This window comes from Salvia hispanica, chromosome 4 (assembly GCF_029641045.1).
Source record: "Salvia hispanica isolate PSC_SH4W2 chromosome 4, Shi_PSC_v1, whole genome shotgun sequence".
Lineage (NCBI taxonomy): Eukaryota > Viridiplantae > Streptophyta > Magnoliopsida > Lamiales > Lamiaceae > Salvia > Salvia hispanica.
Genome location: NC_142695.1, coordinates 54,377,517 through 54,387,068, shown reverse-complemented (window position 1 = coordinate 54,387,068; position 9,552 = coordinate 54,377,517).

The following is a 9,552-nucleotide window of genomic DNA, read 5'->3' as shown; positions in this document are numbered from 1 at the left end:
TAGATCTAAAAACATCACAGAAAAAATGAAAAAAAAAATTCAGTGAAAACCAATTTTGAACCAATTTTTTAATCGGTGAAAAAAATCAAAAAAAAATCAATATACAAAAACAAAGAGTTTTTCTAAGATCTAAACGTAAAAAAATTATCGGTGAAACTAATTTTGAACCAATTTTCTAAAAGGAGAAAAAAAAATCAAAATACAAAAAGAAAGAATTTTTCTAAGATCTAAGTGAATGACCAATTTTGAACCAATTTTCTAATCGGTGAACAAAAATATATACAAAAAGAAAGAGTTTTTCTAAGATCTATACATCTATTATCGGTGAAAACCAATTTATAACAAATTTTCTAAACGGTGAAAATAAAATCAAAATTCTAAACGAAAGAGTTTTTCTAAGATCTAAACATCGTTGAAGACCAATTTTGAACCAATTTTCTAATCGGTGAAAAAAAAATCAATATATAAAAAGAAAGAGTTTTTCTAAGATCTAAACATCAAAAAAAATTATTGGTGAAAACCAATTTTGAATCGTGATTACGATCTCTCGTCGTTGCTTGGATACATCGTCTAACAAATCTTCTTGTCTCGACTCCTGGCACATTTGAAACTTCATTTAGTCCTCACTATCCTTCTCTTCTTGAGATCTTAATCATATTCTTATGTTCTTAACGTTTAGGGGAAACGATAGGAAATAGTAATTATCCAACTAGAGATAAAATGGTTCGCACCTAGCTTGCTCCAAAGTTTCACATAATTCAAAATAGAAAAAGTTTCATGGCCCACCGGCCTCCATCCTCTATCTCGATCTTCTCGTCTCATATATTGATAATTTAGGAATTTCGCCCCACCCTCCATTTCTCGTTCGTTTTCATCGCTCGGAAAAGCGATAGATAAATTGTCAACAACTAAGTTCGATATCATTCAATTTAACATACATCTTAGGTATTCTATGATTCCACTAATACTTTCCTTCCCTCAACACTTTCATAATACACCTCATACTTCAACGTTCGTAAACCATCACTTACTACGTGTTTCATACTTCAATAACAAATAAACATAAAATATAACATCTCGCTCTTATATTGTAACATTATCATACTTCTCATATTATTCTAAAACTACATTTCCCAAAATAAAATGCTAACATGTTTTCCTTTGAACTAAAAATTTCAATAACTTTTCAACAATTTTCTATGAACATAAACATTTTACCCAAATCCCATCCATGCATGAACAACTAGTCATTTCCTTCGCAAAACATACGACTTCACCACAAAATCTCCTCTTTTTTTTTTTAGCACATCAAACATCGATGCAAAACTTTCTAAACGCCAAACTCCAAACTCTTTCTTATCTCAAACATTACAAAAATGGTTCTTGCTTTACCATGCAAAACATCATCCACTTCCTCTTCAAAACTTGCTCATATTTCTTTCTCAAAATTCTCATATTGCTTTCTCCAAAACTTTCGCATGAAAATATCGCATGGAAAAATAAATAAATAAATAAATTACTTCTTTCTCGGTTGAGCGTGGCAAAGCGGGATGTTGAGCCTTCAATACACACTTTTTAGTCTAGCGGATCGAATCTAGACTAAAACTGAAAAAGACTCACGGGTCCTGAGCGAAAAGAAAAATTGCTCTGATACCACTTTGTCACGCCCGCATTTTCTAAGGATAGAAAACACGGTTGATCGCAACTAGTGGGGGATTAAAGAAGCGGGGAAGAAATGGGAAAACAACAAAACTCGACCAAAGCTCGATATAATAGAAATAGCTCGAATAAAATCAGAGTATCATTTTGAACAATCAACAACTCCAAATGAAACTATCTCAACAATACACGAACTCAAAAGAAACAACATTTAGCGGAAGCATTTCGAGAGTAGAATAATGCTATGTAGGAGGACACAACATATTCTAACCATTTGATTAACATCTTCTTCCCTTTTGTACTCAACACCCACCGCACTCGTCAACGCTCAACCTGCACATTTTTTTAAAACAAATGCAGGGCTGAGTACTTGATGCACTCAGTGGACTCATGCCGAAAATATTTTTATAAAAAAATAATTGTTTATCATGCCATTAACGAGTGACCTCTGGGTTTTAACTTTGAAAGGGCCCGAGTCACTAAAACATTTCACCAATATCATCATCACCATCAACCTCAACATCATCAACATCAACATACCATATCTGAACTACATGACAAGGAATGTGGCCACATTCCAAGTCACTAGACCGGCCAACTCAAAGAGATAGAGTACACCAACCTGGGTAGGGACTCACTCCCTAGTCAGACCCGAATTCGTTAACCATACATGGCAAAAGCCACTTCAGATAGGTCCCGCAGCATCACAAAAATAAAATATGGCATGACAAACATATCTCCCATCATTTCAAAAATAACATGCTTAGGACATAGTCCTTATTTAAAAAGAAAGCCCATCTCGTTCGCTTAAAATCATCAACTTGTCTTTCCATTCCGTTCTCAAATAGCTTGCAAAAAATCACTCTTTTATGAATAAAGTTAATATACAAGAATTAGACTTTACGAAAATAGTTTAAGTTAAAACAATGCATGCATTCTACGCGATATTAAATCTTACCCTTGATCTCCCCTTCTTGTACTGCCACCCGAGCCTTCATCATTCTTGTAATCGATTTCCAGTCCAACTCGGATAAACAAGTTGCCCAAATCCCTAATTAAAACTTTAGCCTACTATTTATCAATACTACTTGAAACAAATCTTATGGTAAAAAATATTAAATAGAACAAAGGGCCATACTCACATCTCATTTTCTCATTACGTAAACACCCAATGGGATGTGAAAATGTCCAACTCCGTCTGCCTTCTCTCTCGCCTCTCTCGCCGTCACTTGTGTCTCTTTCTCTTTTCTTTTCTAGTTCGTTCAAGTTTCGATTTAAGTTGTGAAATCTGGAAGCCTCTGCCTCCCGTTTTTCTTTTACTTCATTCGACGCTTCACTGTCCTCCACCGCTGCTGCCGTGGAGTCCAGCTGCTGCTGCTGTCATCCCGCGTCCGGAGCCCGTCAGTTCGCCTGGAGTCACAGTCGTCGGCACTGCTGCGACAATTCGCGCACGCAAGCTCCGTGAGCTGGCGCGTCGCCAATTCTCTTTCTCATCATTGTCTCCTTTCTCTCTGCTTCTCTTTCGAATCGAAAACCCCAATCCGGTGAAAGCTCCGCTGCTGTTCCCTCTCGCGGAAATCAACACCAAATTGAGAATTTCAAACTCTTCATTGATTTCACTATACCATCCCCTTTCTCTTTCTGACCAGCTCTCCCTCTGTCTAGCTTATCTCTCCATCTTCTCTTTCTTAATTTACAGCGCCGCCGTCTCTCTGTCGAGTCGGTATCCGCCGCCTAGTCGCTCAGTCTGCCGGAACTGCACCGTCGTTAGTTTTCACGGCCTTACCCACCGCGTCCAAATCTGAATAGCGGCGAGTCTCCATCGCTGCCTTTCTCACGCCGCTGCTGTCACTGTGTGCCGACAGCTCGTGATCCGCCGTCAGCCCCTGCTGCTCGATGCCCATTGCTGCCATTCGTGACCTCGAGCACCACCTCGCCGCTGCCGCCGTGCGGCCGTCGCCTCTCTCGCTCTCCTCATCAGCAGTCGGTCGCCGCCGCCGCCTCGTTCCTCTCGAGTTAAAGTGTTTAATTGGAGAGAGAAAAGGTGGGTGTAGATATTAAAGTAGAGAGATGAAGAAAGATGGAATATTTTAATAGGAGAGAAAAAGTGGTTGAGTGTATTCATTGGAGAGAGAAAGTTACCAAACAAGAGGAAATGTGTCATCTTAGTTGGGACAAACTAAAAAGGAAAACGTGTCATCTTAAGCTGGACGGAGGGAGTAGTATTGATGCACTTTTTATTTGCACTATAAATACCTGCAAGTATACAGAGTAGGTATAGTATAGCAAAAGGTTAGTACCGGGTATCGAACACGGGGAAGATGTACACAAAGTGTCTATCTTCTACTAGAACTCAATTACTATCTGGAGAAACAAGAATTTTTGGAAACTTTTGAAAACAGTAAATATTAAAAACAGTAAACAACTAAATGCAAGCAAATCACGGAGAGAAAAGTATAGAGATAAGGGGAATTCCAGGGATGTGCTTTCACTTTTATGGTTATACAAATTCCAAACTACAATACCCTAGCACAGTTAATACTTTGAAAGGACGAGTCACCTAGTTTATGCTCATGCGATACAAACGTTGATTACTAACATTAGGGTTGTCAATCCTAACACGTAACTCCAAAAAGCTCCTAAGACCCTTGAAAAGTCCCCACTCTCAATTAACAGTGCCGTTTTAAAGGAAGCTAACTGTAGTGTCTACTAAGTGGATCTAACTCGCTAGAACTCTGTCACAGTTATGAAGCAAGTTGTATTGAATCATACATAATTGTGTCACTCAATTATGAAGCATCATGATTAACTTAGGGAAGAAACAAAGTAAAAACAAAACGGATATTAAATAGAAAACGGAATTGTATAACCAAAGTTGCTACTAACACATCCCTAGAATCCTATGAGTTTAGTTACACATGACTAAATAAACTAAAAACATAGATTGAAGGGAAAGCAATTTGAACATAAAACTAAAGCAAATAAAACCCGTAGGTTGAATCCTTGTCGTTCTTGATGTTCTTGAAATCCTTCTCCAACTCCTTGCACAATTGAAGTACTCTAGCTTTTGATCTCTATGAATGTTGCAAGTAGTCACTCTCTTTCTCTATGAATGTGTTCTTGTTGTGTGAAAAACTCTCTTTGATGAAGCTTGAGGTCCTATTTATAGGGGAAGATTATTCCTCATCATAGAAGGAAAAGATCTTCAAAGTTTGGTAAATCTTGGAGCAAATCTAGGGCTGGTCGGATTCGCTGCCTTTCTCCGGCGGGCCGCCGCACCTTGGCCGGCGGTCGCCGCATTGGAGTCCAGAGACTCTGACCCTTCGGTGGCGGACCGCCACATGTCCTCCGGCGGTCGCCGGGCGAGACTCTTCTCCTAGCGTAAATTTCCGAGGCGGGCCGCCACATAGCTCTGACCGCCGGGCGCCGGCGGTCGCCGTACAACTTCGCGGGGGTCGCTGGTCGCCGTCTGACTCCAGATTTCCAGACTATGCGTTTTTACTCCCCCTTTCGGCTCAAATATGCACATTTCTCACAAAACACGTCAAAATACCAAAATGTATAGAATATGCAAATAATGGACATGTAGAGTGATTTTGATAATAAAAACGGACCAAATAATGGCCTTAAAACAGTGCAAAATCCGGGCGTATCAAGTATATAAATATCAACTGAACTGGATTTGTTCTAATCTTCCGGTGGCTACAGATCATGGCCAAAAATTCCTCAACAGAAAGGGAGTGGTTGATTTTGTGCGATTGCATAAACAATGAAGCTCACTTGGGCTTTCAATAATCGGGCCTCAAGAAAAGAATTGGCTTGACAAAAAGAATGAAATAGATCATGGCCCAATTTCTATTAACGGCTTTAGCCCATTCCATTAATCGTAGAAAAGAATTGAATGCAAAAATTTCAGCTACACAAACAATGTCTTGGAGAACAAATAAAAGGTAGAAAAAGTCGGGCCATTACATTAAGCGACACAGAGGAAAAAGATAAGGGTTCGACTTATGTTAAGGGATAAGACCTGAATTTCAGAAATTGTCGTGAATGTTCACAATTTTATTTTTTTTCAAACTAAGAGCATCCGCAATGGTGCTTAGGCCAGCAATAGGCCAGCCATTCTCTTCCCTGCCACGTCAGCAACACTAAAAAATCTACCTGCCACATCAGATTTAGGCCAGCCATAGGCCAGCCGCAATAAAAATAATTCAAAATATACTACATTTACGAAATTAAAATTACGATTAAAATACGGAATTAAATTTACGAGACATATACGGAAAAATTCATTAATTTTATTTAAATAAAAAAAAGTACATTAACTAAAAATCATAAAAATAACATAATAAAAAAAAATCCGGGCTTCCACACACGAGCCACCTTGAATCTGTTAATTTTGTATTGGGCTAGTTGTTGTTGTCCATCGCTAGATGTTGCTCTTGTACAGAAATTTAGAGATAGAGAAAATCGTGTTTATATAGTTTTTCAAAAATTAAAAAAAAAAAAAAGAATTAAAATTTTTTTTAAAAAAAAAAGAATTAAAAAAAAGAATTAAAAAAAAAACAAAATTCGGCGTTGGCCGATCGCTGGCCGATCGGGCGGCCACAATGGCGGCCAGCGCATCGGCCAGCGCCGAGCGATCGGCCAGCCCACGCCGATCGGCCAGCCCACGCCGATCGGCTCGCCGATTTCGCGCTGGCCGACTCCAATGGTTCGGCTAGCCGATCGGCCAGCGCGACGAATCGGCTAGCCAAACCCTAGCCGACCATTGCGGATGCTCTAAATACAATGTAGCATCAATAATTTATTAAGCATTAAAAATGGTGATTTGTGTAACCCTAACTTTTGCGTTTACGATTTAACATACATTATACTATGTATATGATAAAAAGAATAATTCTATGTTCTAACCATTCGTTACTTATGACCACTAAGGTTGCTTTCTTTTGACCATATTAATTTAAGGTCAATAGATAAACAGTAACGAGATCACAACACAAGATGTATATAGCTTTGAAAATGTAAATTCATGCACATCAAAATGTAATACTACTATTACATTAGCTATTATTCAAAATGAGACAGAAGATGAAGAAGAAAGATAATACTACACTAGTCATGTCTATATGCATACCGTCGATCGATATTCTTATAGTCAGTAAAATAAATATACATCATTATATAAATAAACAAAGAAACCCTCTCTAGCAAAAGCTAAGAAGTTTCAAGATCTCTCTCATGTCTCCTCTTTAGGGTAAACTGGAGGAATTATCACTACAAAAAAAACACTGTTTCCCGACCAACACTTGCCAAGCACCTTACTTGTGCTCGGAAACTACCGAGCACTTTTACCATTGCTCGGAAAATACCGAGCACTTTTACCTTTGCTCGCAAAACTACCGAGCATATTTGCTTGTGCTCGGCAAACCAACGATTAGCTCTTACTTGTGCTCGGAAACTACCGAGCACTTTTACCTTTGCTCGCAAAACTACCGAGCATATTTGCTTATGCTCGGCAAACCAACGATTAGCTTTACTTGTGCTAGGAAACTACCGAGCACTTTTACCATTGCTCGGAAACTACCGAGCATATTTGCTTGTGCTCGGCAAACCAACGATTAGCTCTTACTTGTGCTCGGCAACCCAGCGAGCACTTTTAACTGTGCTCGGAATATTCCGACCACTTCTACTTGTGCTCGGCACAAAGCAAGCACATTTAGTTGTGCTCGGAAATTTGTAATATAGAATAAAATGGCAACACTATTTCAAAAACTACAAGTATAGAAGAGAATGAAGATACTTAAAGATAGAAAAATGTATTTAAATTATTTTTAAAAAAATAGCCAAGCTAAAACTGCGTGCAATAGCGCAACAAAACCGCCCGCTCGTGGCCGGTCCGAACGGTTGATACGGATTATAAACCAATTATTTGATTCAAATTTTCTTGAGAACGATTAGTTATATTAAAAAAATATTGTTCGTGGTATCGAACGCAATCGCATCACCTATTAAATCATCTATGAAACTAGCGAGCACCTTTATTTGTGCTCGGAAAATACCGACCACCTCTACGTGTGCTCGCAATATACCAAGCACTTCTACTTGTGCTCGGCAAAAAGCAAGCACATTTAGTTGTGCTCGGAAATTTGTAATATAGAATAAAATGGCAACACTATTTCAAAAACTACAAGTATAGAAGAGAATGAAGATACCTAAAGATAGAAAAATGTATTTAAATTATTTTTAAAAAAATAGCCAAGCTAAAACTGCGTGCAATAGCGCAACAAAACCGCCCGCTCGTGGCCGGTCCGAACGGTTGATACGGATTATAAACCAATTATTTGATTCAAATTTTCTTGAGAACGATTAGTTATATTAAAAAAATATTGTTCGTGGTATCGAACGCAATCGCATCACCTATTAAATCATCTATGAAACTAGCGAGCACCTTTATTTGTGCTCGGAAAATACCGACCACCTCTACGTGTGCTCGCAATTTACCAAGCACTTCTACTTGTGCTCGGCACAAAGCAAGCACATTTAGTTGTGCTCGGAAATTTGTAATATAGAATAAAATGGCAACACTATTTCAAAAACTACAAGTATAGAAGAGAATGAAGATACTTAAAGATAGAAAAATTTATTTAAATTATTTTTAAAAAAATAGCCAAGCTAAAACTGCGTGCAATAGCGCAACAAAACCGCCCGCTCGTGGCCGGTCCGAACGGTTGATACGGATTATAAACCAATTATTTGATTCAAATTTTCGTGAGAACGATTAGTTATATTAAAAAAATATTGTTCGTGGTATCGAACGCAATCGCATCACCTATTAAATCATCTATGAAACTAGCGAGCACCTTTATTTGTGCTCGGAAAATACCGACCACCTCTACGTGTGCTCGCAATTTACCAAGCACTTCTACTTGTGCTCGGCACAAAGCAAGCACATTTAGTTGTGCTCGGAAATTTGTAATATAGAATAAAATGGCAACACTATTTCAAAAACTACAAGTATAGAAGAGAATGAAGATACTTAAAGATAGAAAAATTTATTTAAATTATTTTTAAAAAAATAGCCAAGCTAAAACTGCGTGCAATAGCGCAATAAAACCGCCCGCTCGTGGCCGGTCCGAACGGTTGATACGGATTATAAACCAATTATTTGATTCAAATTTTCGTGAGAACGATTAGTTATATTAAAAAAATATTGTTCGTGGTATCGAACGCAATCGCATCACCTATTAAATCATCTATGAAACTAGCGAGCACCTTTATTTGTGCTCGGAAAATACCGACCACCTCTACGTGTGCTCGCAATTTACCAAGCACTTCTACTTGTGCTCGGCACAAAGCAAGCACATTTAGTTGTGCTCGGAAATTTGTAATATAGAATAAAATGGCAACACTATTTCAAAAACTACAAGTATAGAAGAGAATGAAGATACTTAAAGATAGAAAAATGTATTTAAATTATTTTTAAAAAAATAGCCAAGCTAAAACTGCGTGCAATAGCGCAACAAAACCGCCCGCTCGTGGCCGGTCCGAACGGTTGATACGGATTATAAACCAATTATTTGATTCAAATTTTCTTGAGAACGATTAGTTATATTAAAAAAATATTGTTCGTGGTATCGAACGCAATCGCATCACCTATTAAATCATCTATGAAACTAGCGAGCACCTTTATTTGTGCTCGGAAAATACCGACCACCTCTACGTGTGCTCGCAATATACCAAGCACTTCTACTTGTGCTCGGCAAAAAGCAAGCACAATTATCGTGGTCGGAATTGACATTTATTCTAAACATATAATATTAACATTTTTATGCATCAATTCCGACGACGGTACTTGTGCTCGGAAATTATAAAAAAAAATTAATTTTTAAT